The sequence below is a fragment of the Somniosus microcephalus genome, unplaced genomic scaffold (genome assembly GCF_052327205.1).
Source record: "Somniosus microcephalus isolate GS21.2 unplaced genomic scaffold, FLI_Smic_1.0 unresolved_chr6, whole genome shotgun sequence".
NCBI classification, from domain to species: domain Eukaryota; kingdom Metazoa; phylum Chordata; class Chondrichthyes; order Squaliformes; family Somniosidae; genus Somniosus; species Somniosus microcephalus.
In genome coordinates this window covers 36,121,211-36,148,801 of record NW_028225184.1, presented here as the reverse complement: position 1 = coordinate 36,148,801, position 27,591 = coordinate 36,121,211, and positions in this window count along the sequence as shown.

Genomic DNA, 27,591 nt, shown 5'->3' with positions numbered 1-27,591 from the left:
AAGTGTACCCGAGGTAGGCAGAGGAAACGCTTCAAGGACACCATCAGAGCCTCCTTGAAAAAGTGCAACATCCCCACCGACACCTGGGAAACCCTGGCCCAAGGCCACACAAAGTGGATGAGACGAATCCGGGAAGGCATCGAACACCTCGAGTCTCTTTGCAGAGAGCAAGCTGAAGCCACGGGCTAACAGCGGAAGGAGCGCACGTCAACCCAAGCATCCCACCAACCCGCCCATTCAAACACCATCTGCCCCACCTGTGACAGAGACTGTAGGTCCCGCATTGGACTCATCATTCACCTGAGAACTCATTTTTACTGTGGAAGCAAGTCATCCTCGGTTCTGATGGACTGCCTAAGAAGAAGATTGATGCCGTAAATAAGGAGAAATTGTTTCCACTGGCTGACTTGCCAGTATTAAAAGGAGGAGCTTTGTTCACGCAGTGAGTTTTTATGATCTGGAACTAACTCTCAGAAAGGCTGGTGGAAGCAGATTCAATAGGGTCCGGTCGTAGCATACTCGCCTCTGAGTGAGAAGGTCCTGTGTTCAAGTTCCACTCCAGCGATGTGAGTACAGCTATCTAGCTAACACTTCAGTGCAGTATTTAGAGGGTGCTGCACGGCCAGAGGGGCAGTACTGAGGGAGCACTGCACTGTCGGAGAGAGGGTACTGAGGAAGCAGTCCACTGTCAGAGGGTCTGTACTGAGGGAGCGCTGCAATGTCGGAGGGTCAGTACTGTGGGCGCACTGCACTGTTGGAGGGTCAGTACCGAGGGAACGCTGCACTGTCAGATTGGCAGTACTGCTGAAGTGCCGTACTGTCGGAGTGTCAGTGCAGAGGGAGGGCTGCACTGTTGGAGGGGCAGTACTGTTGGAGCGCTGCACTGTCTGAGGGGCAGTACTGAGGGAGGGATGCACTGTCGGAGGGGCAGTACTGAGGGAGCGCTGCACTGTCCGAATGGCAGTACTGAGGGAGCACTGCACTGTTGGAGGGGCAGTACCGAGGGAACGGTGCACTGTCAGAAGGGCAGTATTGAGGGAGCGCCACTATGTCCGAGGGAAGTAGTGAGGGAGCGCTGCACTCTTGGAGGTGCAGTACTGAGGGAGCGCGGCACTGTCGGAGGGTCAGTACTGGGGGAGCACTACATTGTCGGAGGTGCAGTCCTGGGGGAGCGCTAGATGGTCGGATTTGCAGTACTGGGGGAGCGCTACATTGTCGGAGGTGCAGTACTGAGGGGGCACGACATTGTTGGAGTGTCAGTACTGAGGGAGCGCTGCATTGTCGGAGGTGCAGTACTGGGGAGCTCTACATTGTCGGCGGTGCAGTACTGGGGGAGCGCTGTGTTGGCGGAGGAGCCATCTTTCTGATGCGACGTTAAACCGAGGCATAATCTGCTGTCTCTCAGGTGGATGTTTGAAGAAGAGCTGTGGAGTTTTCTTCAGTGTTCTGGCCATTATTTATCTCAAACAGCATCACTGAAATAGATGGTCTGGTCATTATTACTTTGCTGTTTATGGAACTTGACGTGCACAAACTAACGGCCGTGTTTCCTACAGTACAACACTGACTACACTTCGAAATAACTTCATTGACTTTAAAGTGCTTTGGGACATCCCAAGTTTGTGAAAGGCGCTCTATAAATGCAAGTCTTTCTTTGTTAATAGAAACTTTCGACAGGCGTTTGAATATGGATTTGAAAAGGAGAGATTTTCATTACCATTCACGACTGGATATGACAGATTTGAAATAATTTCATCGCTGGTCTCTGTCCAATTTCATCCCACTGAGCACGATGGTAGTGACACATGATATGACGGAGTGTGTCCTCAGGGTGAAGGCGAGACATAATCTCCACAAATATTGTGCAGTGTTCAGTCCTACCAATATCGTCATGGACAGAGACATATGCGATAGGTAGGTTGGTGAGGACGAGGTCATGCAGGCTGTTCTATCATGTTGGTTCTCCCACCACCAGCCACAATCCCAGTCTTGGAGCTGTGTTCTTCAGGGATCAGTTAATGATAGTTCTTCCGAGCCACTCTCGGTGATGAACATTAAAGTATACCCCCTCCCAAGCCATAGTATATTTTGTGTCCTTCCTGCTCTTGGTGCTCCTATCACCTGGGGTTCAGCATGGAGATGTGCCGATTCATCAGCTGAGGGAGGTCGGTAGGTGGTAATCAGCAGGAATTTACAACTGCCCATATCTGAATGGCAGCCATGAGACTTCATTATGTCCTTGGGCAATGTTGAGGACTCGCAGTGTCTCAACCACCAGATTGCGTACACCTCTGGCCTCACTTCTGGTGGTTCTGTCCTGCTGTCATACCCTGGGATGGTGATGGCGGAGTCGGGATTTGTTAACTGATAGGTATGGTTCTGTGATTATGACTGCGAGAATTCAATGTTTCCAGAGCGGTTCCTTGAGTATTGAAATGTTTACAGGGTATTTACCGAATTGTTTCCTATTTTAAGCACATCCCTTTGATTCCTTGGAGTCAACCCTTTGATTGTTTTCTTTATTTTTCCCCTCTGTAAAGCACCATTACAAGTTTGGTTGGGTGAGTTCAATCTTTAGAAACATCTTGCTGTTCTTGTTGTAGATTCAGGTGAACAGAATGCCCTGGGAATGAAATTACTGGACTGAGGCGGGAGCAGTGTAAGCTAGGTGGCCCTGGAAATGTAATTACTAGACTGACGTCAGGGCAGTGTAATCTAGGTAGCTCTGGGAATGAAATTCCTTGACTGAGGCGGAAGCAGTGGAATCTAGGCGCCCCTGTGAATGAAATTCCTGGACCGAGGCAGGAGCAGTGTAATCTTGGCGGCCCAGGGAATGAAATTCCTGGACTGAGGCAGGAGCAGTGTGATCAAGGTGGCATGGGAATTAAATACCTGGACTGTGGCGGGAACACTGTAAATTAGGCGGCACTGGGAATGAAATTCCTGGACTGAGGGGGGAGCAGTGGAATCTAGGCGGCACTGGGAATGGAATTACTGGAATGAGGCGGGAACAGTGGAATCTAGGTGGCCCAGCGAATTAAATTCCTGGACTGAGGCGGGAGCAGTGGAAACTAGGCGGCCCTGGGAATGAAATTCCTGGAATGAGAAAGGAGTAGTGGAAACTAGGTGGCCCTGGGAATCACATTCCTGGTCTGAGAAAGGAGCAGTGGAATTTGGCGACTCTGGGATTTAAATTCCTGGATTGAGGCAGGAGCAGTGTAATCTAGGCAGCCCTAGGAATGACATTCCAGGGCTGAGGCGGTAGCAGGGGAAAATAGGCAGCCCGTGGAATGAAATTCCTGGACTGAGGCGGGAGCAGTGGAATCTTGGTGGCTGTGGGAATTATATCCTGGAATGAGGCGGGAGCAGTGGAACCAAGGCGGCCCTGGGAATGAATTTCTTGGACTCAGACGGGAGCAGTGGAATGTAGGCAGCCCAGGGAATGACTTTCCTGGAATGAGGCTTGAGCAGTGGAATCTAGGCGGCCTTGTGAATGAAATTCTTGGCATGAGGCGGGAGCAGTGGAACCTAGACGGCTCTGGGAATTAAATACCTGGACAGAGGAAGGAGCAGTGGAAAGTAGGCGGCCCAGGGAATTAAATTCTTGGACTATAGGGGAACCAATTGAATCTAGGCAGTCCTGGTAATGACTTTCCTGGACTGTGGCAGGAGCAAAGTAATCTAGGCCGCCCTGGGAATGAAACTCTTGAACTGAGGAAGGAGCAGTGGACTGCCTAGGGAATGAAATTCCTGGACTGAGGAAGGAGCAGTGGAATCTATCCGGCCCTGGGAGGGACATTCCTGGACTCAGGCGGGAGCAGTGGCAACTTGGCGGCCCTGGGAATGAAATTCCTGGACTGAGGAAGGAGCAGTGGATTCTAGTCGGCCCTGAGAATGAAATTCCTGGACTAAGGTGGGAGCAGTGGAATCTAGGTGGTCCATTAAATGAAATTCCTGGACGGAGCGGGGAGCTGTAGAATCTAGGCGGCTCTGGGAATGAAATTCCAGGATTCAGGCGGGAGCAGTGAAATCCAGGCGGCCCTGGGAATGAAATTCCTGGAATGAGGCAGTAGCAGTGGAATCTATGCGGCACTGGGAATTCATTTCCTGAACTGAGGTGGGAGCAGTGGAATCTAGGCGGCCCTGGGAATGAATTTCTGGATTGATTTGGGAGCAGTGGAATCTAGACGACGCTGGGATTGAAATTCCTGGACTGAGGAAGGAGCACTCGAATCTAGGCGGCCCTGGGAGGGACATTCCTGGACTGAGGCGGGAGAAGTGGAATCTAGTCAGCCTTCGGAGGGACATTACTGGACTGAGGCTGGCACAGTGGAATCTTGGCGGCCCTGGGAATGAAAATCCTGGACTGAGAAAGGAGCAGTTGGAACTAGGCGGCCCTGTGAGGGACATTCCTGGATTAAGGCAGGAGCAGTGGAATCTTGCCGGCTCTGGGAATGAAAATCCTGGACTGAGAAAGGAGCTGTGGAATGTAGGCGGCCCTGGGAATTAAATTCCTGGACTCAGGCGGGAGCAGTGGAATGTAGGCGGCCCAGGGAATGACATTCCTGGACTGAGGCAGGAGCAATGTAAACTCGGCAGCCCTGGGAATGAAATTCCTGGATTGAGGCGGGAGCAGAGGAAGCTAGGCGGCGTTGTGAATGAAATTCCAGGAATGAGGCGGGATCAGTGTAATCTAGGCGGCCCTCGGAATGAAATTCCTGGATTGAGGTGGAAGCAGAGGAATTTAGGCGGCACTGGATGTGGAATTCCTGGACTGAGCTGGGAGCAGAGGAATCAAGGCGGCACTGGGAATGAAATTCCTTGACCGAGGCGGGCGCACTGGATTCTAGGCGGCCCTGGTAATGAAATTCCTGGACTGACGCAGAAGCAGTGTAAAGTAGGCAACCCTGGGAATTAAACTTCTGGATTGAGTTGTGAGCAGTGGAATCTTGGCAGCCTGGGATTGAAATTCCTGGACTGAGGCAGGAGCAGTGGAATCTAGGCAGCGCTAGGATTGAAATTCCTAGACTGAGGCAGGAGCAGTGTAATCTTGGTGGCTCTGGGAATTACATTCCTGGACTGAGGCGGGAGCAGTGGAATCTAGGTGGCACTGGGAATTATATTCCCGGACTGAGGCGGGAGCAGTGGAATCTATGCAGCCCTGGGAATTACATTACTGGAACGAGTCAGGGGCAGTGGAATGTAGCCAGCCCTGGGAATGACATTCCTGGATTCTGGCGGGAGCAGTATAATCCAAGCGGCCTGGGAATTAAATTCCAGGGTTGAGGCGGAGCTGTGTAATCTAGGCAGCCTGGGAATGAAATTCCAGGGTTGAGGCGGAGCTGTGTAATCTAGGCAGCCTGGGAATGAAATTCCTGGATTGAGGCGGAGCAGTGCCATGTAGGCAGTGACTTCATTCCATCACTGGGATCATCTCTAAGATACTGCCATTCAGGAACTTTTATTTATCCTTCATGTTTTTACCCCAATGTCCTGGCATGGTATACATCAGAGTACACGTTTGGGGCAATGCATATTTTCTAGTATTTTATTCCATCCTTTTTTCTGTCACTTTCTCATCTTTTGTTCTCAGTTTGAGTTTAATACATGAAGAGAAATTTCGTTCTCTCTTTTCTGTCCACGGCACTCAAAGGATGGGTGAAATAGCAGCTTAACATTTACATTTACATTTGTAACAGTTCAGCAGAATGTTGTCTCAGGTTCAGAAGATTTTCACCAAATGCCGAAATGTCATCGGCCTGAAACGTTAACTTTATTTCTCTCTCCACAGATGCGGCCTGACCTGCTGAGTATTTCTAGCAGTCTCTGTTTTTATTTGCTGCTGTTTTCACCGAATGGTCGGTGTGGTGGCTTACACAGAGTCTCAGGAACAAATGATGGGAGATCACATCCGCATCGTTAAATGTATGAAATATCCGCTAATCATTTAGTTCCAGTCAGTGTCTCCTTTCACACCCTCTCCAGTTCTGCATTAGTGGCACTGCTTCTGAAGGTTAGAATAGGATTACAAAGATAATTTCCATTTCCACAGAATGTTCATTCAGTCAGATTTCAAAACATTTATTTCCAAACTTTGTTTAGAATTTACAATTGATCCCATGCCCGTCTGGGGAAGATCAGTAGATCTGTCAGTGAGACCCAAAGTGATTCTGTATTGCCTCCTGCTATCCTTCAGGATAAACAATCCCAAATGATAATTACTGATGTACTGAGGATAAGAAAAACCTTTCATATTTTTTCATCTAATATTCACTGCACAGGTTGGAAAGCAACAGCTGAATAGTTGAAGGATAAACCTCTTCCATTTGTTTTCAGGTACTTTACAAAAGCGTTCGGCGGCACTTTGCCTGTGGGACAGGTCGTCTGATTTCGATGTAAATTACCTGGCCAATGATAACGATTTATTTTAATTCAGTGTCTATTCTTTGCAATGTTATTTGGAAAATCTTCCTTTCAATGAGCTGCGATTTGGGTATTTCAAAAAAGTGTAGAAAACTCAATCTGTAACACTTCTTACAACCCAGTTATCTTAATTACTGCAGTGCAATTATATTTATTATCTTATTGTCATATTACATCCATACATTTTCAATACAATTGCCTGTAATTATTGTACGCCAAGGTAGCAATTCCTGTATTTTGCTGCAAAATGGATATTCTAACAAGGAGCAGGAATCCAAGCAGGACTTACCACGTCCCTAACACAGGGGCACAGAAGCGAATTGCATCGCTCCAAATGCCGACTGATCCTCGGACATGAAGGCTTCCTGAGAGGTTGTGGTCCTTTGTGTCCCTGGTACCTCGGATGGTGCTCTTGTCTGCATGGTTAAAGGTAGATCCAACACTTAATCTCTCATTGATTAAGAATCTGTTACTTTAATTTTGTATTTACCACAATCTCATTTATTATTCCACAGTTATTCCCGATTATTATTGCAATATACCTTGTAGTCAGCTCCACAGGTAAAATAATTAGAATATATCTTTGAGTGGCGCTAGTGAGTTGCAGATTTCACCCCAATACCATCAAATTGCTGCTTTTGCTCCCTTCCTGATATATAATGTTCCTGTTTATTTCCCTTCCTCACAGTGAATTTGGTGACAATTGTGATCCTTTCCCGGGGAAAGTGCGGTCTCTCCAAATGTGTCACTCGCTACCTGGTGGCCATGGCCACAGCGGATCTACTGGTCGTTATCCTCGATCTGATATTGAGGCAGATTCCCATTGTTTATAAGGACAAGTTTCATTTCGTGCTGTTCTTCCGCATGTGTAATATCCACGCCGTTCTGATTTATGCAGCCACAGACTGTTCTGTCTGGTTCACCGTCACTTTCACCTTTGATCGATTTGTGGCCATTTGTAGCCAGAAGCTGAAAACTAAATATTGCACCGAGAAAACGGCGGCTGTGGTTCTGGGAACAGTGACTGTGCTGAGCGGATCAAAGAACATTTTCTGGTATTTTATGTTTACAGATCAGTATTGGCTTCAGAACAATCCCTGGTTTTGTGGTGTACCACCTGATGTTTACTATTCACGTGTCTGGGGAGCAATCGAGTTCCTTCATTTTATTCTCACCCCGGGGGTCCCATTTGTTCTGATTCTGCTGCTCAACGCTGTCACTATCAGGCACATTTTACTGGCCAGCAGAGCCCGCAGGAGACTCCGGGGTCCCAGCAGTGGGGGGAGACCCAGGGACCCAGAGATGGAGAGTCGCAGAAAATCCATCATTTTACTGATTGTTATCTCCGGCAACTTCATCCTGTTATGGGCAGCGTTTACGATGTTTTGTATATTGAACCGGATGTATATTTTGGAGTTATGGTCTGTATTTCTACCATATTATGTTCTCGAAATGGGTATGATGCTGCAGCTGCTGAGTTGCTGCACAAACACTGGGATTTATGCAGTGACCCAGGCTAAGTTCAGAGAGCAGTTGAAGAATGTGGGGAAATATCCCTTTACACTGATTGTAAAATTCATTAAAGGATGAGAAGAAATGGAGAATTTGCAGCCTGAGAGCTCCCTGGGCCTGTTATTGTGAGCGAGCTGCTCACCTAGGGCCGGACCGGGCCGGGCTAGTGATCAGCAACATTCACAAACTCACTCACACAGTCTACACTGAGCTCCCTGGGCCTAATGTTGCAGTGAGCCGCTCCCCCAGGGCCGCGGGGCTGGTGATCGGGGACAATCACACACTCACAGATACACTGTCAACACTGGGCTCCCTGGGCGCGATATTGTGGTGAGCCGCTCTCCCCCGAGTCGCAGGGCTGGTGATTTGGGAGATTCACACACTCACTCACAAACTGACTACACTGGGCTCACTGTGTCTGATGTTGTGGTGAGCCACTCTTCCCCGGGCCGCCCGTGGGGCCGGTGATCAGGGACAGTCACACACTCACTCACACACTGTCTACACTGGGCTCACTGTGTCTGATATTGTGGGGAGCCACTCTCCCACGGGCCCCGGGGCCGGTGATCGGGGGCATTCACTCATTCACTCACACACTTTCTACACTGGGCTCACTGGGTCTGATATTGTGGTGAGCCGCTCTCCCCCGGGTCGCAGGGCTGGTGATTAGGGACATTCACACACTCACTCACAAACTGACTAATTGGGCTCACTGTGCCTGATATTGTGGTGAGCCACTCTCCCCCAGGCCGCGGGGCCAGTGATTGGGGACATTCACACACTCACTCACATACTGTCTACACTGGGCTCACTGGGTCGGATATTGTGGCGAGCTGCTCTCCCCCGGCCCGCCCGTGGGGCCGGTGATCGGGGACATTCAATCACATACTGTCTACACAGGGTTCCATGGGTCTGATATTGTGGTGAGCCACTATCCCCCGGGCCACCCGCTGGACCGGTGATCGGGAACATTCACACGATCACTCACACACTGTCTACACTGGGATCACTGGGTCTGATATTGTGGTGAGCCGCTATCCCTCGGGCCACCAGCGGGACCGGTGATCGGGGACATTCACACACTCAGACATTCACACACCCACTCACACAGTGTCTACACTGGGCTCCCTGGGCCTGATATTGTGGTGAGCCGCTGTCCCCTGGGCTGGTGATCGGGGACATTCACACACTCTCTCACACATTCTCTACAGTGGGCTCCCTGGGCCTGATATTGTGGGGAGACGCTCTCCCCATTGCCGAGGGGCCGGTGATCGGCGACATTCACACACTCACTCACACACTGTCAGCACTGGGCTTCCTGGGCCTGATATTGTGGTGAGCCGCTCTCCCCCGGGCCACGGGGCAGGTGATCGGGGACAGTCACATGCACACTCACACACTCTCTAAACTGGGCTCCCTGTGTCTGATATTGTGGAGAGCCGCTCTCCCCCGGGCTGGGATGGTGTTTGCGGACATTCACACACACACTCACACACTCTCGACACTGGGCTCCCTGGGTCTGATATTGTGGAAAGCCACTCTCCCCTGGGCCGGGGCAGTGTTCGCAGATATTCACTCACTCACTCACACACGCTCTACACTGGGCTCCCTGGGTCTGATATTCTGGTGAGCCTCTCTACCCCGGTCACGGTGCCGGTGATCGGGGACTTTCACACACTCACTCACACACTCTCTACACTGGGCTCCCTGGGCCTGATATTGTGGTGAGCCGCTCTCTCCCGGGCCGGGCTGGTCATCTGGGACATTCACACACTCACTCACACACTGTCTACACTGGGTTCCCTGGGTCTGATATTGTGGTGAGCCGCTGTTCCCTGGCCACGGGGCCGGTGATGGGGGCCATTCACACACACACTCACACACTGCCTACTCTGGGGTCCCTAGGCCTGATATTGTGGCGAGCCGGTCTCCCCGGACCGCCCGCGGGGCTGGAGATCGGGGACATTCACACACTGACTCACATACTGTATACACTGGGCTCACTGGGTCTGATATTCTGGTGAGCCGCACTCCCCTGGGCCGTCCGAGTGGCTGGTGATCGGGGACTTTCAGACACTCACTCACACACTGTCTACACTGGGCTCCCTGGGCCTGATATTGTGGTGAGCTGCACTCGCCCGGGCCGCGGGGCTGGTGATCGGCGACATTCATACACTCACTCACACACTCTCTAAACTGGGCTCCCTGGGTCTCATATTGTGGTGAGCCGGTCTCCCCTGGACCGCCCGCGGGGCTGGTGTTCGGGGACATTCACACACTCACTCACACACTGTCTACACTGGGCTCCCTGGGCCTGATATTGTGGAGAGCCGCTCTCCCCCGGGCAGTGGGGCTGGTGATCGGGGACATTCACACACTCACTCACACACTCTCTACACTGGGCTCACTGGGCCTGATATTGTGGTGAGCCGCTATTCCTCGAGTCGTGTGGCCTGTGATCAGAGACATTCACACACTCATCATTCACACACCCACTCACACAGTGTCTACACTGGACTCCCTGGGCCTGATATTGTGGTGAACCGCTCTCCCCCGGGCTGGTGATCGGGGACATTCACACAGTCTCTCACACATTCTCTACACTGGGCTTACTGGGCCTGATGTTGTGGAGAGCCGCTCTCCCCCGGGCTGTTGATCGGGGACATTCACACACTCACTCACACACTCTCTACACTGGGCTCACTGGGCCTGATATTGTGGTGAGCCGCTATTCCTCGAGTCGTGGGGTCTGTGATTAGGGACATTCACACACTCAGACATTCACACACCCACTCACACAGTGTCTACACTGGGCTCCCTGGGCGTGCTATTGTGGTGAGCCGCTCTCCCCCGGGCTGGTGATCGGGGACATTCACACACTCTGTCACACATTCTCTACAGTGGGCTCCCTGGGCCTGATATTGTGGTGAGACGCTCTCCCCCTGGCCGAGGGGCCGGTGATCGGGGACATTCACACACTCACTCATACACTGTCCGCACTGGGCTAGCTGGGCCTGATATTGTGGTGAGCTGCTCTCCCCTGGGCCACGGGGCTGGTGATCGGGGACATTCACATGCACACTCACACACTATCTAAACAGGGCTCCCTGTGTCTGATATTGTGGAGAGCCGCTCTCCCCCGGGCTGGGATGGTGTTCGCGGACATTCCCACATACACTCACACACTCTCTACACTGGGCTCCCTGGGTCTGATATTGTGGAGAGCCGCACTCCCCCGGGCCGGGACGGTGTTCGCAGACATTCACTAACTCACTCACACACTCTCTACACTGGGCTCCCTGGGTCTGATATTCTGGTGAGCCTCTCTCCCCCGGTCATGGTGCCGGTGATCGGGGACATTCACACACTCACTCACACACTATCTACACTGGGCTCCCTGGGACTGATATTGTTTCGAGTCGCTCTCCCCCGGGCCGTGGGCCAGTGATCGGGGACATTCACACACTCACTCAGACATTCTCTACACTGGGCTCCCTGGGCCTGATATTGTGGTGAGCCGCTCTCTCCCGGGCCGAGCTTGTGATCGGGGACATTCACACACTCACTCACACACTCTCTTCACTGGGCTCCCTGGGCCTGATATTGTGGTGAGCCGCTCTCTCCCGGGCCGAGCTGGTGATCGGGGACATTCACACACTCACTCCCACACTGTCTACACTGGATTCCCTGGGCCTGATATTCTGGTGAGCCGCTGTTCCCTGGCCACGGGGCCGGTGATCGGGGACATTCACACACTCACTCACACACTGCCTACTCTGGGGTCCCTAGGCCTGATATTGTGGCGAGCCGATCTCCCCTGGACCGCCCGCGGGGCTGTAGATCGGGGACATTCACACACTGACTCACATACTGTATACACTGGGCTCACTGGGTCTGATATTCTGGTGAGCTACTCTCCCCTGGGCCGTCCGAGTGGCTGGTGATCGGCGACATTCATACACTCACTCACACACTGTCTAAACTGGGCTCCCTGGGTCTCATATTGTGGTGAGCCGGTCTCCCCTGGACCGCCCGCGGGGCTGGTGTTCGGGGACATTCACACACTCACTCACACACTGTATACACTGGGCTCCCTGGGCCTGATATTGTGGAGAGCCGCTCTCCCCCGGGCAGTGGGGCTGGTGATCGGGGACATTCACACACTCACTCACACACTCTCTACACTGGGCTCACTGGGCCTGATATTGTGGTGAGCCGCTATTCCTCGAGTCGTGGGGCCTTTGATTAGCGACATTCACACACTCAGACATTCACACACCCACTCACACAGTGTCTACACTGGGCTCGCTGGGTGTGATATTGTGGTGAGACGCTCTCCCCCTGGCCGAGGGGCCGGTGATCGGGACATTCACACACTCACTCACACACTGTCAGCACTGGGCTTCCTGGGCCTGATATTGTGGTGAGCCGCTCTCCCCCGGGCCACGGGGCTGATGATCGGGGACATTCACATGCACACTCACACACTGTCTAAACTGGGCTCCCTGTGTCTGATATTGTGGAGAGCCGCTCTCCCCCGGGCTGGGGCGGTGTTCGCGGACATTCACATACACAGTCACACACTCTCTACACTGGGCTCCCTGGGTCTGATATTGTGGAGAGCCGCTCTCCCCCGGGCCGGGACACTGTTCGCAGACATTCACTCACTCACTCACTCACTCTCTACACTGGGCTCCCTGTGTCTGATAATCTGGTGAGCCTCTCTCCCCCAGTCACGGTGCCGGTGATCGGGGATATTCACACACTCACTCACACACTATCTACACTGGGCTCCCTGGGCCTGATATTGTTTCGAGTCGCTCTCCCCTGGGCCGTGGGCCGGTGATCGGCGACATTCACACACTCACTCACACACTCTCTACACTGGGCTCCCTGGGCCTGATATTGTGGTGAGCCGCTCTCTCCCGGGCCGTGCTGGTGATCGGGGACATTCACACACTCACTCACACATTGTCTACACTGGGTTCCCTGGGTCTGATATTGTGGTGAGCCGCTGTTCCCTGGCCACAGGGCCGGTGATCGGGGACATTCAAACACTCACTCACACACTGCCTACTCTGGGGTCCCTAGGCCTGATATTGTGGCAAGCTGGTCTCCCCTGGACCGCCTGCGGGGCTGGAGATTGGGGACATTCACACACTGACTCACAGACTGTATACACTGGGCTCACTGGGTCTGATATTCTGGTGAGCCGCTCTCCCCTGGGCCGTCCGAGTGGCTGGTGATCGGGGATATTCACACACTCACTCACACACTCTCTACACTTGGCTCCCTGGGCCGGATACTGTGGTGAGCCACGCTCCCCTGTGCTGCAGGACCGGTGATAAGTGACATTCACTCGTTCACTCACACAATGTTTACACTCGGCTCCCTGTGCCTAATGTTCTGAAGAGCCGCTCTCCCCTGCGCAGTCATGTTGGTTACCAGGGTGATTCACACACTCACTCACACACTGTCTGCACTTGACTCCCTGGACCTGATGTTGTGGTGAGCTGCTCTACCCCGGGCCAGTGATCAGGCACATTCAAAGAGTCACTCACACACTCTCTACACTGGGCTTCCTGGGCCTCATATTGTGGTGAACCGCTCTCCCCCGGGCCACGGGGCCGGTGATCAGGGACATTCACACATTCACTCACACACTGTCTACACTGGGCTCCTTGCATCTGATATTGTGGTGAGCCGCTCTCCCCCGGTCCGCGGGGCTGGTGATTGGGGACATTCACACACTCACTCACAAACTCTATACACTGGGCTCCCAGGGCCTGATATTGTGGTGAGCCGTTCTCCCCCGGTCCGCAGGGACGATGATCGGGGTCATTCACACACTCACTCACACACTGACTGCACCGGGCTCCCTGGGCCTGATATTGTGGTGAGCCGCTCTCCACCGGTCCGCGGGGCCGGTGATCGGGGATATTCACACACTGACTCACACACTGTATACACTGGGCTCACTGGGTCTGATATTCTGGTGAGCCGCTCTCCCCCGGGCCGTCCGACTGGCTGGTGATCGGGGACATTCACACACTCACTCACACACTCTCTACAGTTGGCTCCCTGGGTTTGATACTGTGGTGAGCCACGCTCCCCTGGGCTGCAGGACCGGTGATCAGTGACATTCACTCATTCACTCACACACTGTTTACACTCGGCTCCCCCGGTCCACGGGGCCAGTGATCGGGGACATTCACACACTCACTCACACACTCTCTACACTGGGTTCCCTGGGCCTGATATTGAGGTGAGCCACTCTCCCCCGGGCCACGGGGCTGGAGATCGGGGACATTCACTCACTCACTCACACGCTGTCTACACTGTGCTCACTGGGTCTGATATTGTGGTGAGCCGCTCTCCCCCTGGCCGCAGGGCCAATAATCGGGGACATTTACACACACTCGCACACTCTCTACACTGGGCTCCCTGGGCCTGATATTATGGTGAGTCAATCTACCGCGGGTCGTGGGGCCGGTGCTCGGGGACATTCACACACTCACTCACACATTGTCTACACTGGGCTCCCTGTGCCAGATATTGTGGCAAGCTGCTCCCCCCGGACCAGGTCTCAGGTATGGGAGGTGCGATTTTATGTTAGATTGGGGAAGTACATTTTAAAGTGTTGACGATAGACTAGCAATGGCTAGCATTTAAAGAATTAATACATATTTTACAACAAATATACATTCCTTTGAGGCACATAAAACCCACAGGAAATGTGGTCTAACCGTGGATAACCAGAGAAGTTAAAGATAGTATTAGATCAGAGGAAGAGGCTTATAATGCTGTCAAAAAGAGCAGTGAGCCTGCGTATTGGGAGGATTTTAGAAGTCAGCAAAGGAGAACCTAGGAATTGATAAAGAAAGTGAAAGTAGAATATGAGAGTAAATTCGTGAGAGAAATAAAAACAGACTGTTAAATCTCCAATACGTATGTAAATAGGAACAGATTAGTCCTCAGCAAAGGCCTGAACTACATTCGCTTACGCTCCCACCTCAATGAATTTCGAGCTCGGCACGATGTTGAGCTCTTTTTCTGCTGCCTTCATCTCCTTGCCCACTTCTCTGGCCAGGAGTGTTCCCCACGCACAACTGACCCTTTCTCCCGCTTGCAGAATTCCTGTTCCACCTGGACCACTCCCCCTGGCCTCTTACCCTCTCTAGATCTTTTCATCGCTAACTGCCGCCGTGACATCGGCCTTCTCCATTTCTCTGCTCCCTTCACTCACTCTAACCTACCTCCCCCTCAACTTGCAGCACTCCATTCTCTTAGATCCAACCCTGACATTGTCATTAAAACCGCTGACAATGGTGATGCTGTTGTTGTTTGGCATACTGACCTCTACCTAGCGGAAGCTGAATGCCAACTCTCCGACACATCCTCCTACGTCCACCTGGACCATGACCCCACTACCAAACATCACACTACCATTTCCAAGACTGTCACTGACCTCATGTCCTCTGGAGATCTACCCCCGCTGCCACCAACCTCATAGTTCCCCAACCCCGCACAGCCCGCTTCTACCTCCTTCCCAAGATTCACAAACAGGACAGCCCTGGTAGACCCATCGTTTCAGCCTGTTCTTGCCCCACAGTAATTATCTCTTCCTATCCTGACTCTATCTTTTGTCCCCTTGTCCAGCCTCTTCCCACCTACATCCGCGACTTTTCGGATGCCCTCCGCCACTTTAACAGTTTCCAGTTTCCTGGCCCTAACCGCTTCCTTTTCACCATGGACGTACAATCCCTCTACACACCCATCCCCCACCCGGATGGCCTGAGGGCGCTCCGCTTCTTCCTTGAACAGAGGCACGACCAGTCCCCATCCACCACCACCCTCCTCCACCTGGCTGAACTAGTTCTAACATTGAACAACTTCTCCTTTAACTCGACTCATTTCCTCCAAATCAAAGGTGTTGCCATGGGTACCCGCATGGGTCCTAGCTATGCCTGCCTTTTCGTGGGCTATGTGGAACAATCTTTGTTCCAGTCCTACTCTGGTCTCCTCCCTCAACTCTTTTTCCAATACATTGATGACTCTAGCGGTGCCGTTTCCTGCTCTCGCCCCGAACTTGACAATTTCATTTACTTTTCCTCCAATTTCCATCTCTGACTCTTCCCTTCCCTTCCTCGACTTCTCCATCTCCATCTCTGGGGATAGGTTATCGACCAATATTCACAACAAGCCCACTTACTCCCACAGCTACCTGGACTACACTTCCTCCCACCCCGCTTCCTGTAAGGACTCTATTCCATTCTCCCAGTCTCTCTGTCTCTGCCGTATCTGCTCCGATGATGCCACCTTCCACACCAATGCTTCAGAACTGTCTTCCTTTTTCCACAACCGAGGATTCCCCTCTACGATGGTTGACACTGTCCTCGACCGTGTCGGTTCTATCTCCCGCAATTCTGCCCTCACCCCTGCCCCTCCCTCCCGGAACCATGATAGGGTTCACCTTGTCCTCACCTTGCACCCCACCAGCCTCCACATTCAACGGATCATCCTCTGGCATTTCCGCTACCTCCAAAGTGATCCCACCACCAAACGTATCATCCCTCCTCTCCCCTTTCAGCATTCTGTAGGGACCGCTCCCTCCGAGACACCCCAGTCCACTCCTCTATCACTCCAAACAGCCCTTCCCCTTCGCCTGGCACCTTCTCGTGCAAGCGGGTGAGATGTAACACCTGTCCCAATGTCCAGGGCCCCAAACACCTCTTCCAGGTGAAACAGCGATTTACTTCTACTTCCCGCAATCTATAATGCTGTATTCGCTGCTCATGATGCGGTTTCCTCTACATTGGGGTGACCAAACGCAGATTGGGTGACCGCTTTGCAGAACACCTCCGTTCAGTCCATAAGCGTGACCCGAGCTTCCGGTCGCCTGTCATTTTAATTCACCACTCCATTCCCACTCGGACCTCACCATCCTTGGCCTCTTGTATTGTTCCACGGAAGCTCAATGTAAACTCAAGGAACAGCACCTCATCTTCCGATTAGGCACTCTGCAGCCTTTCGGACTCAATATCGAGTTCAACAATTGCAGATCATAACCTGGGCCCCTATTACACATTTTTTCTTGTAATTTTTCCACTCCTTTCTCCCCCCTTTCCTTTTGTTTCTCTCTCACACCTGGCAGCTATCTCTTGCCCTGCCAGTACACTTTACACCTAATCTCAGCATATTACCATCTCGTCTAGATCTTTTGTTTCTTTCACTTCTTTTGTCCGATCACAGCCCTGCCTTCGATCTATTTTCTTTTCTCTCCAGTTTTGAAGAAGGGTTCGACCCGAAACGTCAACTCAAATTTCTCTCCACGGATGTTGCCTGATCTGCTGAGATTTCCAGCATTTTCTGTTGTTATTTTGGATGTATCATTGCCGTTTTCTGCTCTCGCCCTGAACTAGAACATTTCATTCACTTTGCTTCCAAGTTCCAACCTTCCCTTACCTTCACATGGTCCATCTATAACTCTTCCTTTCTCTTCCTCGACTTCTCTGTCTCCATCTCTGGGTATTGACAATCATTCACTATAAGACACTGGAATCACTCGTCAGGCCAGGCAGCATCCGTGGAGAGAGAAACAGAGTTAAAGTTTCAGGTCTGAGACACTTCATCAGAACTGAAAAAAGCTGGAGATGTAATTGATAGCACCTTCTCCTGCTGCTTCACAAAGTCAAAGGGGGCAAGAAAGAGTGACATACAAAACAGAAGAACAAAATAAGCTGTCAAAAATCACCCACAGGACGCAGCAGCAGAGAGGCATGATAAATAATAGTACCTAGGTTCGGATCAGCCATGATCCTATTGAATGGCGGAGCAGGCCCGAGGGGCCGTATGGCCTACTCCTGCTCCTACTTCTTACGTTCTTATGTAAGGTACATTTAATTGCAGGCGCTCGTTGCCACATGGGTTTAAGGTATAGCGGCTGTAGAACAGACCTGACTAAAACATGGGCTGGAATCGTGACCAATCATTCCTGGCTACAATGCATTCTGGAGGGATGGGTTTGGGCAAAAGATGGAGGGGGCGTAGTTGTTGGCAGTATTTATCAAGAATAATATATCATTTTACAGAGGGAAGATATGCTAAAGATTCAAAGACTGAATCTATTTGGGTAGCGTTAAGGAACAGAAAATGAGCTGCTCCATTTCTGGGTCTTTACTATAGGCCCCCAAATTGTGGGATGGAAACAAAGATTGCGACTATTTATACTCAGTTTTGCGGGTTTTTTCAGAGGCCCAGTTTCGGTTGCAGCCAGTGAGTATTTATACTCAGTTTCGCAGGTTTTTCAGAGGTGGACCAATCTCACAGATGAGCGGTGGCGTTCCAGAGCCACGTCATGATTCAAAAAGTGACGCAGTCAAGAAGAAGCAGCTGATTGGGTGAGTATGGCCAGGTGAGTATTTATACTACTCTATAGTTTGACAGTTACGTTTAATAGTGTATAAGGTTTAGAAAGTCTATATTTTGTGGTTTATAATTTCTAACGTCTCTGTTGTACAGTGGGGAATACCAGTAAACAATGGCCCTTGAGTAACTAATACCATTTAATTGTAGCTTAGTTAGTGGTCTTTGATTTGATGTAATTTAATTTAAGTTAATAAAAGGGTAAGATTGCTACAAGTGCCACGAGTTAGTCATGTAGAAATAGAAGGATATTTCAGGTGAGAATGTGGCTAGAGGAATGGGGCTTGAGGGAGAGATTCAAATTCCTGAGACAATGAAACCGGTTCTGAGGGAGCTAGGACCAGTACAGTCTGCACGGTATTGCATCTGGGCAGGATCGGGACCGATGTCCGAGGGGGAGTTTTTGCTAGTGCTCTGGGGGAGGGTTTAAACTATAATGGCAGGGGTTTGGGAACAAGTGCTGGGAGACAGAGGAAAGGAAAGCACGGATAGAAGCAACAGAGAGGAAGGAGAAAAGCAAAAGAGGCAGACAGAGAAATCAAGGGTTTAAAGCAAACAGAGCTACAGTAAAAAACAATTCTAAAAGGAAATAGAGTGTTAAAAAACAAGCCTTAAGGCTTTGTGTCTTAATGCGAGGAGCATTCATAATAAGGTGCATGAATTAGCTGTGCAAATAGATGTAAACAGGTATGATATGATTGGGATTACGGAGACATGGCTCCAGGGTGATCAAGGCTGGGAACTCAACATCCAGGGGTATTCAATATTCAGAAATGACAGTCAAAAAGGAAAAGGAAATATGGTATTGTTGCTGGTTAAAGAGGAGATTAACACAATAGTAAGGAAGGATATTACATCCGATGATGTGGAATCTGTATGGGTAGAGTTGCGAAATTCCAAGGGGAAGAAAACGTTAGTGGGAGTGGTATACAGACACCAAAACAATAGTGGTGAGGTTGGGGATGGCATTAAAAAGGAAATTAGAGAATCGTGCAATAAGGGCACAACAGTTATCATGGGTGACTTTTATCTGCATATAGATTGGGCTAACCAAATTAGTAAGAATACTGTGCAGGAGGAATTCCTAGAGTGTATACAGGATGGTTTCCTGGACCAACATGTCGAAGAACCAAACGTAGATCAGGCCATCATTTAATGGTTATTATGTAATGAGAAATGATTCATTAGCAATCTCGTTGTGTGAAGTCCCTTGGGGAAGAGCGATCATAACATGATAGAATTATTCAATAAGATGGGGAATGACGTAGTTGACGCAGACACTAGGGTCCTGAAATTAAATAAAGGAATCTACGATGGTATGAGGCATGAGTTGGCTAGGATGGATTGGGGAACATTACTTAAATGGTTGATGGTGGGTTGGCAATGGCAAACATTTAAAGATCACATGGATGAACTACAGAATTTGTTCATCCCTGTCTGGCATAAAAAATCAAACAGGAAAGATGGCTCAACCGGGGCTAACAAGGGGAATTAGGCACAGCATAAGATCCAAGGAGCTGACATATACATTGGCCAGATAAAGCAGAAAACCAGAGGATTGTGAGCAGTTTTGGAGTCAGTAAAGGATGACCAAGGGGTTAATTAAGTGGGGGAAAGTAAAGTATGAGAGTAAGCTTGCAGGGAAGGTAAAAGCTGACTGTAAAAGCATCTATAGATATGTGAAGACAAAAAGATTAGTGAAGTGGTGCGTAGGTCCCTTGCAGCCAGAATCAGGGGAATTTTTAACGTGGAACAAAGAAATGGCTGACCAATGAAATACATACGTTGATTAGGTCTTCACAAAGGAGGACACAAATAACCTCCCAGAGAGGTCGGGGAAAATAGGGTCTAATGAGAGGGAGGAACTGAATGAAATCAGTATTTGTAGTGAAATGGTGTTAGGGAAATTGCCAGAATTGAGGGCCGATAAATCCCCAGGGCCTGATAATCTACATCCCATTGTATTTAAAGAAGTGGTCTTAGAAATCGTAGACGCATTGCCGGTCATCTTCCAAAATTCTATAGATACTGGAACAGTTCCCATGGATTGGAGAGTAGCTAATGTTACCCCACTCTTTAATAAAGGTATTTGAGAGAAAACAGGGCAATATAGACCAGTTAGCCTGACATCAGTAGTGGGGAAAGTGCTACAGGCAATTATAAAATATATAATAGCAGAGCACTTGGAAAACAGTCACAGGATCGGACAAAGTCAACATGGATTTACTAAAGGTAAATCATGCTTGACAAACCTACAGGTTATTTTTGAGGATGGAACTGGTAGAATATATAAGGGAGAACCAGTGGATATGGTGCATTTGGACTTTCGGAAGGCTTTCAATAAGGTCTCGCCTAAGAGAGTAGCATGTAAAGTTAAAGCACATTGGATTGGGGGCAAGGTATTGATTGGATAGAGAACTGTATAAAAGACAGGAAGCAAAGAGTTGGAATAGACGTGTCTTTTTCCGAGTGGCAGGCAGTGACTAGTGGGGTACTACAGGGATCGGTCCGAGGAAACCAGCCATTCACAAAATATATAAATGATCTAGACGAGGGAACTAGATATAATATCTCCAAGTTTGCAGACGTCACAAAGCTGGGTGGCCATGTGTGCTGTAAGGAGGATGCAGGGAAACTCCAGTATGATTTGGACAGGTTGGGTGATTGGGCAGAATCATGGCAGATGCAGTATAATGTGGATAAATGCATGTTAATCCACTTTGGTGGCAAAAACAGGAAGGCAGATTATTATCTGAACGGCAATAGATTGGGAAAAGGGTAATTGCAACGAGACCTGGGTGTCCTTGTGCACCAGTCGCTGAAGGTAAGCATGTAGGTACAGCAGGTGGTTAAGAAGGCAAATGGTAATCTGGCCTTCATAGCGAGAAGATTCGAGTACAGGAGCAAGGATGTCTTGCTGCACTTGTACAGGGCCTTCGTGAGACCACACCTTGAGTATTGTGTGCAGTTTTGGTCGCCTTATCTGAGGAAGGATGTTCTTGCCATGGAAGGAGTTCAGCAAAGATTCACCAGGCTGATACCTGGGATGGCAGGAATGACGTATGAAGAGTGATTGGGTCGATTAGGATTATATTCGCTAGAGTTTGGAAGAATGAGGGGGGATCACATTGAAACTTATAAAATTCTAACAGAACTAGACAGACTAGATGCAGGAAGGCTGTTCTCGATGGCGGGGGAGTCCAGAACCAGAGGTCACACTCTAAGAATGAGGTTTAAGCCATTTAGGACTGAGATTAGGAGAAATCTCTTCACCTGGAGAGTGGTGAACCTGTGGAATTCTCTACCAGAGAAAGCAGTTCCAACCAAATAATTAAATATATTCAAGAAATCGTTAGATATATTTCTTAAGGCTAAAGGGGTCAAGGGATATGGGGAGAAAGCAGGGACCCGGTACTGAACTTTGATGATCAGCCATGATCTCATTGAATGGCGGAGCAGTCTTGAAGGGCAGAATGGCCTACTCCTGCTCCTATCTTCTATGTTTCTATGACTCTATGTTTCTATATTCAGATCTAAAATCAAGGCTGTGTAAAAATATAAGCTGTGGGTTTGTGATCCAAGCCCTAACCTCTGGAATTACCTCCCAAAAAGGCTCCGCCTCTCTTTCCACCTTTAAAACGCTGCTTAAATTCTACCACTTTGAAGAAGCTTTTGGTCATCTGTTCTAATATCTCCTTATGTGGCTCGGTGTCAAGCTCTGTCTGAAAGTCGCTCCTGTGAAGCGTGTTGTGATGTTTTACTACTTTTAAGACGCTATATAAATGCAAGTTGTTTGTCGTTGTGTATATGTGTGTGGTGCTTATAACAATGTGGGTGTCAGTTGTAACTAGTGGTGAACGGTTGTTCTTCAGACTGGAGGGAAGTATACAGTGGTATCACCCAGGGGTCGGTATTAGGACCACTGCTCATTTTGATATATATTAATGACCTGGGCTTGGGTATACTAGGCATAATTTCAAACACTGCTGAAGAACGGAAAGTAATAGACCTCATGAGGACATATATAGAGTGGTGAAATGGTCAGACACATAGCAGGTGTAATTTAACACGGAGATGTGTGAAGTGATCCATTTTGATAGGAAGAATGAGGAGAGGAAATATAAACTAAATGCAATAATTTTAATTGGGATGCAGGAACAGAGAGACCTCGGGTGTATTTATCTATCTTTGACGATGGCGGGACAAGTTGAGAAGGCTGTGAAAAATGATACGGGATCCTTGGCTTTATTAATAGAGATATAGAGTACACCACCGAGGAGGTAATGCAAAGCCTTTATAAATCACTGGTTAGGCCTCAGAGGGAGGATTCTGGGCAGAACATTTTAGGAAGAATGTGAAGGCGTTAGAGAGTGTGGTGGAGAGATTTACAAGAATGGTTCTCGGGATGACAGACTTCAGTTTCGTGGATAGACTGGAGAAGCTGGATTTGTTCTCCTTGGAGCAGAGAAGATTGTGAGGAGAGTTGATAGAGGTGTTCAAAATCGTGAGGGCTCTAGACAGAGTAGATAGAGAGAAGCTGATGCTCTTTGTGGAAGGGTCGAGAACCAGAGGACACAGATTTAAGCTGATTCGCAGAAGGTCCACAGGCGTATTTGAGGAAAAAAGGTTATGCAGCGATTGGTTAGGATCTGGAATGCACTGCCTGAAAGCATGGTGAACGCAGATTCAATCGTGCCTTTTGAAATGGAATTGGATAAGTACCTGAAGGATAAAAGATTGCAGGGCTACGGGGAAAGGGCGGGGGAGTGGGACTAACTGAAGTGTTCTTGCAGAGAGGAGGCATGGTCTCGATGGGCCGGATGGCCTCCACTGTGCTGTAACCATTGCTGTGATTCAATGATTCTAAATTCAGTGTATAACATGGGATATGGTTTAACAGTTAACAGATTATTGAAGTAGTGACTCTCCCTCAGTTAGCATTACCTTCGTCCTGCAAAAGAAGGTTATCGGTTAATTAATGTTGCTTTCCCATGTAAGCAACCTAAAAGTTTAAATCAATCATAAGTCTCACGTGGGTCTCGAACCACGTGACTGAAAATAAAAATCGCACCGCTCTACCGACTGAACTAGCTGGATATAATAAAGGTGCATCGCATTGTTGCAATGCTGATGGCCAGAGATTCAGTGATGCTTGTTCCATTGAATGTCAAAGGGCGATGGTTAGACTCTCGCTTGTTGGAGACAGTCATTGCCTGGCACTTGTGTGGCACAAATGTAACTTGCCACCTAACAGCCTAAGCCTGAATGTCATACACATCTTTTGCATGCGGGCATGGAAATTTTCATTATATGAGGAGTTGCGAATGGAACTGAACTCTGTGCAATCATCAGCGAACATCCCCACTTCTGACCTTATGAAGGAGGGAATGTCATTGATGAAGCAGCTGAAGATGATTTGGCCTAGGACACTCCCCTGAGAAACTCGTACAGCGATATCCAGGGGCTGAGATGTTTGACCTCCATCAACGACAACCATCTTCCCGAGTGCTAGTTATGGCTCCAGCCAGTGGAGCGTTTCCCCCCGACAGCCCCACAACCTCCGCATCTCCCATTGACTGCAATTTTACGAGGGCTCCATGATGCCACACTCGGTTAAGTGCGGACTTGATGTCAAGGGAAGTCATTCTAAATTTATCTCTGGATTTCAGCTCTTTTTTCCATGTTTGGACCAAGGCTGTAATGAGGTCTGGAGCTGTGTCGTCCTGGCAGAACCAAAGCTGAGCATTGGTAAGCAGGTTATTGCCGAATAAGTACTGCTTGATAGCAATGTTGATGATACCTTCCATCACTTTGCTGATGATTGACAGTAGATTAAATGGGCAGTAATTGTCCAGATTGGATTTATCCTGCTTTTTGTGGACAGGACATACCTGAGCAGTTTTCCACATTGTCAGATAGATGCCAGTGCTGTAGCTGTACTGGATCAGCTTGGCTAGAGACGTGGCTAATTCTGGAGCACAAGTCTTCAGCATGACAGCCAGGATGATGTAGGGTCCCATTAGCGTTTGCTTTTTCCTGTGTGCTCCGTCGTTACTTGCTATCACATGGAGTGAATCGAATTAGCTTGAGAATGGCTTCTGTGATGGTGGGGACCTCAGGAAGAGGACGAGATGGATCATCCTCTGCACTTCTGGCTAAAGGTGGCTTTATGCGCTTCAGCCTTGGCATTTGCACTCAAGTGCTCAGCTCCATTAACATTGAGAATGGGGATAGAGGAACCAGACATTGCTCTTAGGCCTGTTTCAATCATTCCCCAGAATCATGCACAGAAGCGCCTGATGCCCTCATTTGTTTAAAGCAGCAAGCAGACAAAAACGCAGGTATTCGTTCAAAATCAACGCACAAATGGCCACACACACAATAAACAGAAACAGAGAGACAGGCAGAATTGGGAAACACTGGGAAATGGACAAGAAATATTGGCAAGGACTAACGCGCTTTGCATTCAGAATATTGTCTGAACACCTGTGGCTAATGAAAGGGATTTTGATGCTTGATTTCCTTATACACCTTGGAATTCTGGAGAACATGGCCAGTAGTTTGCAGAAACGCGGCTTAGATCTGCTGTTGTGAACCGAGGCAATGCTGCAGGATCCTTTAATAATCTCTCACAAATCAACTGAAAGCAGCCGGAATATGCAGCATTGAGAGGGGCTTTCTGCAAGATCAGGGCTGGAAAGGGGAGGGAGTGAGAGACACTGTAGACTTTGAATGTGTAGAAGACTGCACAGAGAAACAACAAATGTAACAGGGCTTTAAACATTGAACCAAGAATGAGAAATTTTCCATTTTTCTACTAGTTAATTGAATATGATTTCAAAATGTTTCCACTCGGTCTCGAACCGGGAAATTTTCACATGATTGGCGACCGTGCTGACCAATCCACTACGGAAATGCTGTGCTGAATGGTCACCTTCTGCAGACCCCCGTGAAGCAATGCTCGCTCCTGAGAAAACTTTCAACTTTCCACTTCGCTGCGACTGCCTCAACAACCAAAAGCACATCATTCGGTCCAGAGGTACAATATACACTTCTGTAAAATGCCTGCAGTCAGCAGGACATTATATTTGGAACTAGACAATCTAAATGTTTACATGCCCGCATTTAACTCCAGCTCACAATGACAGAACAGTCAGCATATCATTAGTCTTCCAGGCATCTTCTTGAACTGCATCTCCCTAACAGCCTTAGCATCTCACAGCATGGCTTTCAAACAATTCATTGCCAGTGAGAAAAATGCAACCCTTGAATCTTATCTAAGTGTCCTTGACTGGAATGAGAGAGTGCCTGGGCCGTGGGCAGTGATAACTTATCCTGAGCATTAAGATATTCATTAGGCCTGAGCCCTTGCTGCGTAAGACAATTAACCTCATCTCCCCTCTGTTTCTTTTGCTGGTTATCTTCACTCGGTTTCCTCTGGTTACTGTAACACTTTCATCTTGATGTATCATTGGCCCGCAGGCATCTGTAAGGAATACCTATTATATTCACATGTGATCACATGCTGAGTTGTCTTTAGCCTGCAGGCATCTGTAAGGACTGCTATTGTTTGGGAACACCTAGTGTCCTGACTCCATCTTGTCCACATGGTGCTGTGCTGTTGTGAGTCAGACAGACCTGATGCTTCTTTAAAAGAACAGCGAGAGTTCTAAAAATGGGCGACACAGACATAAAACACTTCAAAAACTGTGGATATTGTGGGAACAACTGCCATGGAGAAAAGGAGTACTGCCCTGCCAAAGGAAGACAATGTAGTAAATGTGGTAAACGGAACCACTTTGCCAAAGTTTGCAGGACGGTTTTAGGAAAAATGGTAGACACAGTGAGTGACAGCCAAATGCCAGATAGAGAGCCAAATGCAGATGATCTGTTTATTGATTTTGTGTCACAGAAAAAACAGATTTCATAGACTGAGCAAGCTTTTGCCGATATTGAGATAGGAAAACAGGGCAAAGAGTGTATTTTTAAACTAGACACTGCATCTCAGGTTAATGTAGTTCCTCTGAGTGAGTATCACAGCTTGAAGGATGAGTTTGAGCTACAGCCCACCTCACGCAGACTGACCGGCTAGCGGGGTGAGCAGCTCAATGTAAAAGGCACATGCATGATGAAATGCAAGTACAAAGAAAGCGACATGATGTTGAACATTTACATTTTTGACACATAAGCGCCTCCAGTGCTAGGTCTAAAGATATGTTTGGACATGGATCTCGTCAAGCTAGTGCTATCATTGACAGCACCAGTTGAGAAGAAGACAGTCGTGGAGGAGTTTGCTGACGTTTTCAAAGGAATCGGACTATTCCCTGCTGAATACACTATTCACCTTGACCCAGCAGCAACCCCTGTGGTTTGCCCACCGAGAAGGATACGCCTTGCTCTACGTAGTCGCCTGAAGGAGGAGCTGCAGAGCATGGAGAATACAGAAATCATCGTCCGGGAAACAGAACCGACAGAGTGGGTCAACGCGGAAGTAATGGTTGACAAACCACGCATAGGAAAGCTCAGAGTCTGCCTCGACCCCAGAGATTCGAACAAAGCTATCAAACGCTCTCACTACCCTCTACCAACGCTAGATGACATCACACCCAAGCTAGTGGGAGCACGTTACTTCAGTGTAATGGACGCACGAGCAGGATACTGGACTATCAAGCTCATGGAAGAGTCATCTAAGCTAACAATGTTCAACACACTATTTGGACGCTACCGATTTCTGCGTTTACCATTTGGTCTTATCTCAGCTCAGGATGAATTCCACCGGAAGATCGACGAAACCAATGAAGGCCTCGATGGAGTAGTCACAATCTTAGATTACATCCTCATCTATGGCAGGAATAGAGAGGAACATGACAGGAACCTCCGTGCGATGCTACAAAGATCATGGGAGAAAGTCATCCGGCTCAACCCGCAGAAAAGCATAATCGGATCCACCGAGATCAGTTATTTCTGACATCAGATTTAAGTTGGATCCAGAGAAAATCTCTGCCATCAAGAAGATGAAGCCGCCGAAGAACCGCGCAGAGCTAGAGACAGTACTAGGCACGGTTAACTACTTAGCCAAGTTTGCTCCGAGCCTCTCCAAAATCAAAGCACCCATGCGTCAGTTGCTCAAACAATCCTTTGAGTTCCTGCGGGACAAACAACATGACACAGCATTTCAGAAAATGAAAGACCTAATCACCGGAGAACCAGGAACTGTTCTTGCCTACTTCG